Source organism: Psammomys obesus, unplaced genomic scaffold (genome assembly GCF_907164565.1).
Source record: "Psammomys obesus unplaced genomic scaffold, mPsaObe1.curated_primary_1811, whole genome shotgun sequence".
NCBI lineage: Eukaryota > Metazoa > Chordata > Mammalia > Rodentia > Muridae > Psammomys > Psammomys obesus.
Window position 1 is genome coordinate 2138420 of NW_026596166.1, and position 13173 is coordinate 2151592.

The window sequence follows — 13173 nt, forward strand, 5'->3', positions numbered from 1 at the left end:
TTTGGAGAAGAAAGAAGGGAGCGCGTCGCCGCAGCTCACGAGGAGACCTTGTTTGCTTGTTGTGTGTCTTACTTATTTTAAAGGCGACAGCCAGGGAGTCAGAAGGGCCAGGAGCCCTCGTTTGCAATACCTAACTCACAAAATAATAATTACACATCCAGAGGGAACGGGACACTTGATGTTTGGTTAGGGGATGGGGCTGACGAAGATGCAAATGAACTGAAGCTAGGAAGGGGCCGCTTTGGAATACTGCTTCTTTTGGCCGGGCGGAACTCATGATGGAGGTCCTGGGTTTGAGCCCTAGAACCAAAAAGAACAAGCAAACAAAAAGACAGAAAAGTCACAGAGCTGCCTTTCCCAGTTCCCTGGAGTGAACAGAAAGAAACCCCCACCAGGGTCTATATTCACTCCATGCACCCACAGAGAAAAATCCCCGGCCCCACCCCAGGTTTAAATCTGAATCTGGGAGTGGGAGTGGAGCCGGGGAATTGCCCATGGAGGAAACAAAAAAGCCTCAGGCATTCTCATGGACAATTTTGAAAGCTCGGGCACTAAGGAAGGCAGTTAAACTGGGTGGGTGGGACCGCGAGTGCCTTTACAGGCAAGACCTCTGGGCTTTGTGATGGGGAGACTCACCCGTTCACTTTGAATTTGCAATCGTGAGCTTGAGTATCAAATACGGAGGGCTAACAATGGAAACTCTCGCCCATTGAGATCACCCCTAACCCAAATCCAACTACTGTCATTAGGCATTGTGTATACGCGTAGTCATAGACATTATGTATTCATATGTATTTGTCTATCTCCGAGTATGTTTACAATCACCTTTTAACACTAATTAAGCACCCTTCCTTTTACACACACACACACACACACCCCTTCTTTCTCTTTTCAGAAAGTATCATACTGTGCAGCCCTGACTGCTTTGTAACTTGCCTTGTAGGCCAGCCTGGCCTTGAACTCATGGAGGGTTCTGGCCTCTGCCTCCAGAATGCCAGGACTAAAGATGTATATCACCACACCCAGCTTGCTTCTTATTCCTGACCTCATTTGCTGGTGTCAAGTGTGATGGATGAATGCACTCATACTTGTGATAACAAATATTCAAACTTTAGATTGTTAGCTTGTTGTTACAAGTGACTAGCTTCAGAGAGTGGGAAGAATGTCACCTCAAGCCTTGGCTTTAAGAATCCCTTAGGGCACTCTTGGGAGGTGAGGATGACATCCACTCTGAACCAATTTGGCCCCTTGGTGGGGGTAGAGTCCTCATAATTAGCAGCAATGGAACATGAGCAGAGGCTGTTTGTCCTCTTATACATTCCTATGGGTGAGATATTAAAAATGGCTGAGGCCAAATCAGCTAAGTGTTCATGTATCAGCAAGCAGGCACAAAAGAGTCACCTATCCTACTTGAGGGCAGGTCAACAGTTGGCCTGATCTGCTTCATTCAAAGGCAGCAGGGCCCTGAAAATCTTCCTGGCCACGATTCTGTGTCGTGAAAACCACTTATTTCGCCAAAGCAAGATTACGTCTAGTATCTCTCAAGCCCATTAAGGCCTTGGGTGTAGATTTTGATGGCCTTTGAAGTGCTTATGTAACCAAGCTCTGGTGTGTAGATTCCTGATTAGACCACTTCAGATGCTAACCCCACTTGTGGGGGTAGAGGAGTCTGTTTGTATACACACACTAGAAGGGGGAGGCTGGAAGTTGACTAGATCCGTACAGAGTCCGTATAATAGAATCTTAGTGTGGGCCGGATTTCCTGGACAGCGCTTTGGGAAAGAAGGGGAATCTGGGGACTAGAGAGACTTCAGTTTGGATCTCTACTTTAGCACTTCGGTGGTCATGTGACTTTCCAAAAGTTGCTGCATTTTCTGGGTTAATTCTTCTTTTCTAAAGTGTTGTTAGTAACAAATTCTTTAGGAAGAATGAGTTGAGGGGCTGGAGTGAGGGCTCTGAGGGCAAGAGCGCTTGAGGTTCTTCCAGAGGACGTGAGTTCAGTTCCCGTCACCCACATTCTCTGGTGGCTCACAGCTGCCTGTAACTCCAGTTTCAGGGCACCCAACACCCTTTTCTGACCTCCTTGGGCACCCACACACATGGCATACCCATATGCACACAAACATACAGATACACAAATTTTAAAAATTAAAAATAAATCTGAAAGAACTGAATGAGATGGCACAGCAGCTGACGTGTAACAGGTGACCTATACATGGTAGCTTTTGTTTTCAGTCTTTGAATAAATATTTTCTGGATGTCAAATGTTTCCCAGACTACTAAGTCTGGGGTAGGAGGATGTAAAGAGGCTTTCGTTACAGGACTGCCATTCCTGTCTCTCCTGGATGGAGACACAGGACAAATCTAGAATTACAGTGTGATTAGCAAGTCATGTTCTTAGGAGCCTGCCAGTTTTCTCTGAGCAGGTTCTGGGCTACAAAGAACCACACCCCCTGGATTCACCGAAACCTTCAGGAAGCAAAACAGTCTTCCTTCTGCCTGCTTCTTTTAGAAGAATAGAAAGGGACTAGTGGAGGAGAAAGGAAAGAGGAACCCAGACTTCTAGGGATGGGAAGTAGAGGCAGTCCTAGTCCTACCTCTGCCCTCATAGCCAGGAATTGAGCATGGTAGCCCTTAGGGAAGTCAAGAGGTCATTTACCGCTGAAACCTTTGGGAGTAGCTAGGGCAGTTATGCGTTGTGCCAAGGTTGGGGTCATCATCCAAAGGTGGCCTAGAAGGGTAGGGACTGGGCATGCAGGAGGAGAGGGGGTGGAGGGTGACAGGGAGTATGAATGAAATGTTGAAGGCAGATGAGCAAAAGGGGTCCTAATTTCCAGTATTCTTCCTCTGCTCACTCAGCTCCTCACCAATACATACACCTTAAGTACTTGCTGTTTTCTAAGCATTGTGCTAAGAAGACAGACTTTAGAACCCTCTGTGCCTACCCTAGACTCTTGGCTAGTCCCAGAGAGGAACACAGGATGGACCTGATTCAGTGACCACATATGGCTGTATGATCTGTGGAGGCAGAGGGAGCCAGACAGAGGCTAGGGAAGCCAGGGCTTTTCCTCTGTAGAAGAGGAATCAGTTATTTCCTTAAATGGTATTTAAAAGGGAGAGATCAAAGGCCTTCCCTAGTGTCTGGCATATTATAAGCATGTAGAAATTATTTTTAAGTGAAAAGCAATCCTAAGGAATAAAGGCAGAAAAGACTACCATGGAAAGAAAGAGATGGAAAGAAAATCCAGTCAAGGAAGACCCTGATGAGTGGATACACAGGTTTCCAGTCTGACTTCACATTATAACCTCCTGAGGGCACTGATTGAAACCATAGATTCCAGGTCCCACCCCTGACCTTCTGAATCAGCAGGCCTTGGGGTGTTGGAGGGTGCTGTGTTTTCTCTTTCTTAGGACTTGCCGGGTGTCTGTATTGACTAGCAGAGCAGACCTCATATTCTGACATTTCTGTGATCACCTCAGAGAGTAGCAGCCTCAGAGGGAAACATAGGGTAGAACAGATATAATTACAACATTATGTCAATGCAAAACGATCTGCCCAGTGCAGCTGTGGGCAAGAAGGAGCCAGGCAGGGGCAGCTCGGTGTGATGAGAACAGAAGAAAGGGAGAAGGGAAGCTGAGTTGTGGACTGTAGTACTCAGAAAGTGAGGACCAGGTAAATCTAGCCAGTTCTAGTCCATCAAGGAGCTTGTATCCCACTTTGATGTAGTCTGTTTCCCTGCCAACTTTCATCAACGATGAAAACCCTGGCTGCTCATATCAAGACAGGGAGGGGTGAGCGGCTGGGGCCGGTTCTAAGGCAGGTTCTCTAGCAGGGAAGCCTGTGTTGGGAGAGACCCTGGAGTTCTAAGAAGCCAAGAAAACCCAAGTCAGGTACAGAGCTAACCAGGGCCTTTGGCTCCTTTTCTGTGGTAAATAGACGGCAACGCCAAATACATGAGTTTTCAGATTGCTGGTCTTGCGCTTAGCTCTTGGCACGTCGGTGGTCACGTGACTTTCCAGAAGCGCTCATCAGAATCAGGCGCTGATGCTGTGATCCGTTCAGCCCCTGACAGACACAAGCTGAAGAAGTCTAACCCACTACCTCACCCACTTGGCTTCACCTCAGCTTCCATAAGCTCATCTAGGGTAGAGATTACAACGCAAGAGGTCTGGGGAACTAGGGTTCTGATTTCATATGTTCAAGTCATGTTTGCTGCACATCTTCTGTGGGCCAGGGGAAGGAGAATGTGGAGCTGACCCCAGTCCCAGGCAACAGGATCTTGGAGGATCTCCGATGGTCCTCTGGCCTGCCCTCCTCTGAGCCACTGTTTTCTAGAACAGGAAGAGCCTCGTGTTCTGATGTAGGAACCTACACAACACATAGGGCTGTTTGTACCAGTTCCTGCTCAGCCTCTTTGTTGTGACCTGAGGGCAGTCTCTTCAGGTCCTTGTGCCTCTGCTAATCTGTGAAACCAAAGCAAGACTTCTCTGGCCCCCATCCTCACTGATAGAGGATGGACACTTCAAGAGAGCCGGGATCTGGGAGGAGCGCTACGAACACCACTGGCCAGTGTGAGAACTGACAGATGGGGATAAAAGCAACACCACTAATCCTACCTGGGATACAGCCTGCCAATTCAGGGCACTGAGAACAAGTGTGACTTGCTCTGATTTTCTCGTTGGGAAACACGTTATTTTTACGCCAATAGTCATTGAGGCTCAGTGAGCATGTTCCTCCGGGTATCTGTTAAACATTTTATAAAGCACGTTATTAGGAAGAAGAAGAAGAAAAGAAAAACTTTCTAAGGAGTGATCTTAGTTCCCACAATTCTCTGTGCCCAAAGCTGTTTTTCCTCTCCATTTTATGAATAAAGTGGACTAAGGTAGCAGACATGCAGCTAAACGGGGACTCAAGCCCTGTTCTGCCTGACTATTCCAAAGAACATGCCTTTAGTCACTGTTGGGGCCTACTTTGGAGACTGATAGGTCTGGTTACACTGGTTTAGTTAGAAAACAACAGGGCGGCTATCTCCTTTATCAGGTCAAGACCTAAGCTGTCACATTTCTCTGCTCACCAGCCTCTTACTGTCCTGGACACTCTGTCTGCTGCTCCCAGTGATCAACCTGTCCTTCCTCCTCTGGGCTCGACCCAGAGGGAAATGAGAGGCTATCTCTCAGTGCCCTCTAGTGGCCAAGATGGCCTGTTTGATTTCCCAAAGTACCCGGAGCGCCCAGCATTCTGACCCCCAGCCATGCCAAGAGCCGGATCAGTTCCCTTTTAATTTGAGCACTGTGAGCTTCGACCACCTCCAAACATAAGCAATAGTGCAGCTTTAAGCTCTGCTTAAAATGGAGAAAGGGTCTCATGTAGCCCAGGTTGGGCTTCAACTGTGGCCTAGTAAATAAATATTATTATGGTGACTCAACTAGAAAATAAATACTTAGAGTATTAAAATGTAAGATAAATGATTATGTTTAATGAGATGAAAAGAAATTCATTACTTGATGCCATGAAAAACAATTTCTCTAAAAGTATATGGACTAACAGCCAGATGTGGTGACTCATGCCTTTAATCCCAGCACTTGGGATGCAGAGGCAGGCAGATCACTGAGTTTGAGGCCAGCTTACTCTACAAAGTGAATTCTAGGACAGCCAGAGCTACACAGAGACATCCTGTCTCGAAAAACAAAAACAAACAAACAAAAAGTCTGTAGACTACAAAGAGAGAGGAGTCCTGGAAGACTAGCCCAGCAGTTTGGAGTGTTTGTTGTTCTCATAGAGGACCTGGGTTTAATTCCCAGCACCTCTAGAGTGGCTACAAACATTGTAACTCCAGTTCCAGCGAATCCAGCACCCTTTTCTGACCACCCAGGGTATCAGGCATGCATGTGGTACATAGACATACATGCAGGAAAAAAACATATACATAGGAGAGAGAGAACATGAATGGGCAGAGAGGTGGGAGATGATCTGGGAGGATCTGGGGAGGGGAATGAATAGGTTTAGGATACATTGTATGAAATTCTGAAAGAATTAAACAAAAACATTTAAAAATGAATAAAAGAATGTAATTTTTTTTTAATTTTCTTGCTCCTAAATGGAATGGTAAAAGTATATAAGTTTGATTTACAAACATATATGGAAGATTTCCCTCCCCCCACCCCACAATGCTAAAAGTGATTTTTCTTTGGGTAAAGAAATTTAATAGGGTTGGGTTTTAGTTTCTGTTTTGATCTTTTCTATATTTTATAAACATTTTTCAAGAAGCATGAATCATTTTTCTAATAAAAGCTACTAAAATGTTTAAAAACTATCGATCTCATGAGTAAGGGAGAAGGCTGAGATTCAGGGAAGTTGACAAGCAACTCAATAAAGCCACAGCGTTCCTGTCCAAGAGCAAATGTGGCCCCAGCTCTCAGGTTTAGTGCCAGCCAGCCCTGTAAGTCCTGTCTCCAGCTGGATGAGGTACTGAAGAGGACTATGGCAGCAGCGACCTGGGGGAGTCAGGAATCAATTGTAGGTCAGAGGGGACTCACATGCCTATAGTATTGTGTGGGTCCCTATTAGCTCTTCAAAGCAATTAAACTATGACCACAACAGCATTACCGGGTTCCCATTATACACTATGTTCTTGTGGTCTGGCTGCTGCCCAAGTATTAAAGAAGCAGACGCAAGTCTGGGGACAGAGTTAAGTTGGGCTTTTGTTTCTAATCCAAGCCCATCTCACGTCCCACCAGTGAAATGCTGTTTTCAGCCACTTTCTGTGCTTGAGAGAAGAAGGAAGCTTGTGCTGGCTGGCCGGGTGTGGCCCAGAGGCCTGGCTTCAAAAGATTCCAGGGAGAAGCAAGTGGCTTGAAGGAGGAAACCCTGAATCTGTCTCCCTGCATCTGTCCCTTCTCACCCTTCCGTATCCACCCACGTCCATCCTTACTCCTCATTGTACCCCTGATTCCCTTGTGGGCCTTCCTTTGATCTTAGTGCTGGGTGCTCCATCAAGCTCAGTTCAGCGGTTGGGGTGGGGGTCAGAGCCCACAAGGACCAGTGTATTTCTAGAACATGAATTTAATTTAAATGGTGATAAATGAAGGATGTAGTGAAATATTAACAGTCTCTCATACATCACAGCACACATGAGGGGCATCATGAGCCATCTTGCAAGCCATTTTGTTTTGTTTTGTTTTGTTTTGTTTTGTTTTGTTTTGGGACAGTCTTATGTAACCTAGACTGACCCTAGCCTGGTATGTCTCCAGGGCTGGTTTTGAATTCCTTTAAACATTTTTTTAATGTTTCCTTTGTTTGTGTCATATACATGTGCATGCATTTTTGTATGTGTAGGTACAGGTGCTCACAGGCCATGGAGAATGTAGAATGTGTATAGGTCAGAGGGCAGACTTTGGGGATGCGATAGGAGCCCTTGGATGCTACGTAAATTGGGGTAGCTAGCTGTCAAGCTTCTGGATGATCTCCTGTCTCTACTTCCTGTTTCTTGTGGGGCCTCTGGGATTACAGATCTGGAGACCCAAACTCAGGTCGTTAGGTTTATGAGCAGCAGGGTGGTGGGGTTTTGCTGTTGTTTGTTTGTTTGTTTGTGGCTTTTGCTTTCTTTGGGCTACCTTATTTTTCTTTTTCCTCCACTGAGCTATCTTCCCAGTTCCGGTCTTGAAATCCTCATCACCCTGCCTTCGCCTCCCAAGTGCTAGGATTACAAGCGTTCATCGCCACACCATATTTTTTGGTTTTTTTTTTTTTTTTTTTTTTTTTTTTTTTTTTTTTTTTTTTTTTTTGAGACAGAGCCTTACCCTGCGGACAAGGATGGTCTCAAACCAAAGGTGATCCTCTTGGCACCACTTCCCCAAATGCTAGGGTTACAGTTCCCATTTTAGGCCATCCTCCAAACACGTATTTATTACGAGGGGCCCTCCCCACTGAGCTTTTCCTCTGAGTCACTGGAAACCCCAAGTTTCCCCCCCATCCCTAATCATAGACCTCCCCTAATCTTCCAAGGGGAAATTATAGATCTACATATTTGACATCACTGCTCAGGCCTATAGAGAGGAGAAAACATCCCACCAACGATGTCCCTTTCTTACTGTCCCTTTCCCACACCTGTACTTTGTGAAGAAGATATCTGACCTTGACCTAAGCTGGGAGCCAGAAAGAGGAGCAGTAGTGTTTTAAGGGAAAGGGAGTTTATGGGTGTGTACGTGCCAGCCAATTGTGAGCTCAAACCAGAGAGTTTACTTTGTAAATAAAGTATAGTAAAGATAAGGTCTGCCTGTGGAATCAGCCTGTGATAGAACACAGGAACCACAGGCTCCTCACTGCACAGAAGTCGAATCTGAAGCGTTCTCTTGGAGCTGGGGTAAGTTACAAACCATCCTGTGTTGTTGTTGTTTTCTCTTCCCATAATGCATAGTTGCAAACCTTTGTTACCGGTGGGCTCTAGCAAAATGGGACGTTGAATAGAAATTCCTAGAATCTAGTCCTCAAACAGCACAGTCTTAAATAAGAGAGGACAGACAGTAAATGAGTTATTTATTAATCAACTAACATCTGACGCTAATGGGATGACTCAGCTGAACTCATTTCCCAGGCAAGATAGACTCCATGGGATCATCAGCCTCCCAGAATCATGGTGCTTTCCCTTAGGGTAACCGAAGGGCCAGAACGAGAAGGGTAACAAGAGTAGAGTCGGGTTCTATTCTACTTTCTGTGATGCAATCCATATATATTGCTGCCCCAGGACAGTTTGCTCTCCACCAGCTCCTAGGGGAAGAATCTCTTGACTCAGTTCTACGAAAAAAAAAAAAAAATCCTATTCTAACTCATTCCAGGACCTAATAGAGCTGGTGATCTGGGCTTGGGTGAGATGGCATGATAGAAATTCTTAGCCTGTTAATGCTGCCAAGTCCCAAGATACCTTTCTGTAATGGCTATGTCTGGCTGAAATTTCCCTTTGAACTGATATGGTAAAGTTGGGACAAGCACACAGTGTCCCTTGGGGGGGGGGGTCTCAGACAGCAGCATAAAAGCTTTTAGTTGCAGAGCCTCTCACACCCAGGCTCCCCTTAACAATACTCCTTTGTCCCTACTCAGACAACCGACCGCACTCCCTGTATCCTGGCAAAGGGAGGCACAGAGGGAAGGTGACCAGCTTAAGAGTTTGGTTTTTAATCTCTAGGGCAGAAATTCTGTTCAGTTTGCCCGGCATCTGGGTTGACTGCTGAGTCAGAAAGAAGAGCAGCAGAGTTGGGGTGAAAGTACAGGTGTGTGTCTGTGTGTATGAGATGGAGTTCTCCCATGATTCCTAGGTGTTCTAGTCAATCTCCTCCCAAAGATTTACAGCCTTCCCAGTTAAACCCACACTTAGACATCTGAAGCGATGTGGTTTCAATGTGTGTTCATATTTCATTTTACATTTTTCCCTTTTATATCATATTCTTTCTTTCTTTCTTTCTTTCTTTCTTTCTTTCTTTCTTTCTTTCTTTCTTTCTTACTTTCTTTCTTTCTTTGTTTATTTAAGACATGAGCCACCACTCTCAATTTATGTGGTGCTGGGGACTAAACCCAGGGCTTGGTTCATGCTAGGCAAGCCCTCCATAAACTGAGCCAAACCTCCAGCCCAGCCCCTCAATTTTATTTCTTTAGCTTTGACCTTGTACTTTTTAAATTTACTGTTAGCCTTTTGAGTCTGCACTAATTTTCAGGGTTCTAATTAATGTCTCAATGCTTTATGATAATTCACATTAGCACAGAATCATGAGGTGGTTTTTTTTTTTTTTTTTTTCAGGCTCATGGTGCATAGTTATTATTCACTGTATTTTCTGGAGAGAGAGAGAGAGATTGAGAAAGACATGACTTCTGAATGTCCAAAGGAGCCAAGGGCGAGAATATAGCTATAAGCAATCCCTGAAGCAGGGGGAGGCCGGTCTGGGCTTCATACTAGATGTTGTCCAAGGGTCAGGGGATGAACATACCCCTAAAATAGAAAGATAAATTACTTTTGAGCTCTGTGAAACTGAACATCTTGTCCCTACAGTAACCTTGATCATGTCCCCAGAGTCTAGTGCTTTTTGTTTGTTTGTATGTTTTATTGTTCTTGTTTTGTTATTTGAGTCAGGATTTCTCTGTGTAGCCCTGGCTGTCCTAGAGATCCCTCTGTAGACCAGGCTGGACTTGAACTTACAGAGATCCATCTGCCTCTGCCTCCTGAATGCTGGGGAAAAGATGCGTGCCACCATCACCTGGCTGATCCTAATGCTTTTTATCTGTGTTGCAAGATATTTGATCATACTGTGAACCCCGGGATTGTGTTGTTTACTGGAAAAACCTGTTTCTAGTTGTGGTGTGGCTCAGCCCTACCAGTCACCTTTAATCCAAGAGTTTTCTGCTTAAGTATTGTAAACAGGATTAAATAAAGTTAACCCCAGATCAAGAGGCAGAGTAAACAACCAATTGACAGGGAGTGAACATAGGAAAATACCATAGATCTACCTGGGAGGCAGATCTCTGTAGGACAGCCAGGGCCGTTACACAGAGAAACCCCGTCTTGAACCTCATCCTACCCCCCATATTAAGATATTTATAAACGCCTCATGGTGACATACATCTGTAATCCTCACACTCAAGAGGAAGAGGTAGGAGAATCAGAGTGTCACAGTCACCTTCAGGTACACAGCAAGTTCTGAGTCAGCTTGGGCCATGTGAGACCCCAGTCAAAGAACCCTAAATGATACAGATTCATATTCTTTAGCCTCTTTAGGGACAGTTATTTTCTATTTGAAGACATGTTTGTTAGTTAGAAGTGGTGACTCATGACTATAGTCTCAACATGTGGGAGGTTGAGGCAGAAGGATTGTCATGAGTTTGAAGCCTGACTAGGCAATAGTGTGAGACTCTCTCAGAAAGAGTTGTTTTGTTTTGTTTGTTTCTTTCTTTTCAGAGGTGGGGTGTTGCACAGACTCCCATTTTCAAATGCCAGAGTGTTACTTTGACATATGTCCCTTTCCTCCCCTTCTCCCTCCCTTCCCCTCCCCCATCTCTCACCTAACTTGCCTCCCCAAGAAGCACGTTCAAATATGATGTTCTTTCTGTTTCTGCTTCACGTCGCTCTTATCACAGCATCTTTGATAGACTGTACACATTCCTTTCTTGGTCTCCAGTTTCTGTGCCCAAACCCTTCTCATCTGGCTGCAGGCCAGTCTCCACTGAAATTACTCTCTTAAGCCATATCTCTCCTGACTCGTGGTCAGAGGGCAACCGCCAGGGAACCAGTCCTCTCTAACAAGCATCAAGAAATCTTTTTGAGTCTCTTCAAAAATCACCAAGAACATCCCTTATGCTGGAGACAAAGAATAAGCCCCTTATGAATGGTTTGCTTGATAGAAAAAGCAGAAATCCCATGTCCTTCAGAAAATATGCCTAAGAACTTAATATATGCAAGAGGCTGCACAGATACTTGAAATCGTGTTGTTTTTTATTTTAATTTTTACATCATGATAGAAAGTGCAAAGAGAACTCTTGACTGTGTGGCAGGGACTTTCCATGACAACGTTATTGGTACTACTAGTCTCAGGTTGTACTGCCACCGTACATATGGCAACTTTTTTCTTTTCTTTCTTTCTTTTTTTTTGTTTGGGTTTTTCTTGGTGTTTTGGCTTTTTTTTTTTTTTCTTCCAAAACAGGGTTTCTCTGTGTAGCTTTGGCTGTCCTGGACTCGCTCTGTACAGGCTGGCCTCGAACTCACAGAGATCCGTGTGCCTCTGCCCCCCTGAGTGCTGGGATTACAGTCGTGCACCACTGTGCCCGGCTCACATATCATCTTATTCACACAGCTTCCTACGGTGAGCACTGTTGCCATGTCCGCTTTGTAGATGAGGGAATAGGCTGAGAAAGATGAGCTACCTTAAGACATCCAGCTCGGATGTGGAGTCTGAATTCAAATCCAGGTCTAGAGTGCTGAAAAAAAAAATCTCCATTAGAGCACCCACCATTTTTAGGTGCGTATACGTGCTGTGCGTGTACGCATGCATGCTTGTTCATGTTTTTGGGTGAACCTATGTGCTTATGCAAAGTGGAGGCCCCAGGCTGATTTCAGGAACCATTCTCTTCTACTTCATTCATTGAGGCAAGGTCTGTCAATCAAACCCAGAGCTCACTGACATGGTAGTCATGCCAGTTGGCTTATTCTGAAGATCCGCTGTTGTTTTTGTTTGTTTGTTTGTTTGTTTTTGTTTTTGTTTTTTACTTCTTGGGCTGAAATTACAGGCAAGTTTCCATGCCCATCTAATGCTTATGTGTGCTCCTGGGGATCCAAACTCTGTTCCTCAGGCTTGCACGGCAAGTATAGTCATATCCCTGGACACTACACATATGTGTGTGTGTGTGTGTGTGTGTGTGTGTGTGTGCACACACACACACATATATATATATATATACATATAAATGTGTTTATATGTGTCTACAAGACTGTGTGTGAAAAATATATGCCTGTTTGGCCACCACACTGCTCCGATGGCTTTTTAAGACAAGAAAGAAAAAGGGGTTGGCATTCCCATATGTATGAGTGCTGGGTCTTGGTTTCTCTCAGGCCTTTCTGCCTTCAGTGCATCCTTGAGTCTCTACGGCCATGATTTTATGGTGCTTGCCTTCAGCCGGGGCTACTTTCCCAGTGTCCTCCCCCGCACTGCAGGCAGGCGCTCTTTGGGTGGAAAGCGTGCGGACCCACTCACTACCACAGAATGATATTTTTAGGTTCCCTGCTGCAGCAGACGGCTCTGTCCCGTGTTTGACTGTTTTTCTTTCTCCTCTCGGTGCAGGTGGGAAAGCTCTTGGTTAGGGTTCTGAAAGATCTGAGTTTGAGTTATGTTCTGTTTTTTTCTAGCAGTGTAACCTTGGCAAAACCATGCACCCTCTCTCAGATTTTATTTCCTCATTTATGTAATGAGAGATAGAAGTAGCTGCCCTGCCCAAAGAGAGGTCAGCTGTGTAAACTGTTGCTAGGAGGAAATGATCCCTTTTAAAGAAGGGAGGAGAATCCTGATCATGCCATTAAACCCGTGGGAGAGGCCAATGAAGATGGCATGGTGCTGCAAGATTTAACGAGATCACTTCTGGCCAAGCATGTCTGTTGGGGGCAGGGGGCCAGTCTTGTGTCTTTGTGAAGAGGTCCA

The 13173-nt window shown here is 45.1% G+C and overlaps 1 protein-coding gene across 1 annotated transcript in view; it reads left to right on the plus strand.

Annotated features, from left to right (window-relative positions):
- Positions 1–8311: 8311 nt before the first annotated feature.
- Tmem229b (transmembrane protein 229B) overlaps positions 8312–13173 on the plus strand; it is a 50096-nt gene continuing 45234 nt past the window's right edge. Inside the window, exon 1 of the mRNA XM_055595480.1 lies at positions 8312–8363. The gene's annotated coding sequence lies outside the window, so the exon portion shown is untranslated. The remainder of the gene's footprint in view (positions 8364–13173) is intronic.